Source organism: Sinocyclocheilus rhinocerous, unplaced genomic scaffold, assembly GCF_001515625.1.
Source record: "Sinocyclocheilus rhinocerous isolate Xijiao unplaced genomic scaffold, SAMN03320098_v1.1 scaffold1899, whole genome shotgun sequence".
In the NCBI taxonomy this organism is placed as follows: Eukaryota; Metazoa; Chordata; class Actinopteri; order Cypriniformes; family Cyprinidae; genus Sinocyclocheilus; species Sinocyclocheilus rhinocerous.
In genome coordinates, this window is record NW_015660895.1 from 100363 (window position 1) to 100695 (window position 333).

The 333-nt window shown below is 43.2% G+C and overlaps 1 protein-coding gene across 1 annotated transcript in view; it reads right to left on the bottom strand.

Moving 5' to 3' along the window:
• Positions 1–333, bottom strand: part of LOC107726111 (period circadian protein homolog 2-like) — a 42346-nt gene that overhangs the window by 30717 nt on the left and 11296 nt on the right. The gene's annotated exons all lie outside the window — the stretch shown is intronic.

The following is a 333-nucleotide window of genomic DNA, read 5'->3' on the forward strand; positions in this document are numbered from 1 at the left end:
ATTTTATGACGATTTTGATTAATCGCACAGCCCTACTGTTAACAAACGTTGGCTTTCACGAGACTTACTGGCGCATGCGCAGCGCTGACCTCATACGTCATCAGCCCTTCCGTGTACAACAGTGAGCACATGCTACATTAAAGTGATTATTATGTTTTGAATATGGATATTTATCTTACAAAAGCGCATCGATTCGCTACAGAAGGCCTTTGTTCACCCCCCCGGAGCCGTGTGAGACACTTTTTTTTTATGGATGGGGGCTTTTTTTTTAACTTGTTTTGGACTGAAGCATGCAACCCCCGCTGATGGCCATTAAACAGCTTGAAAGATCAA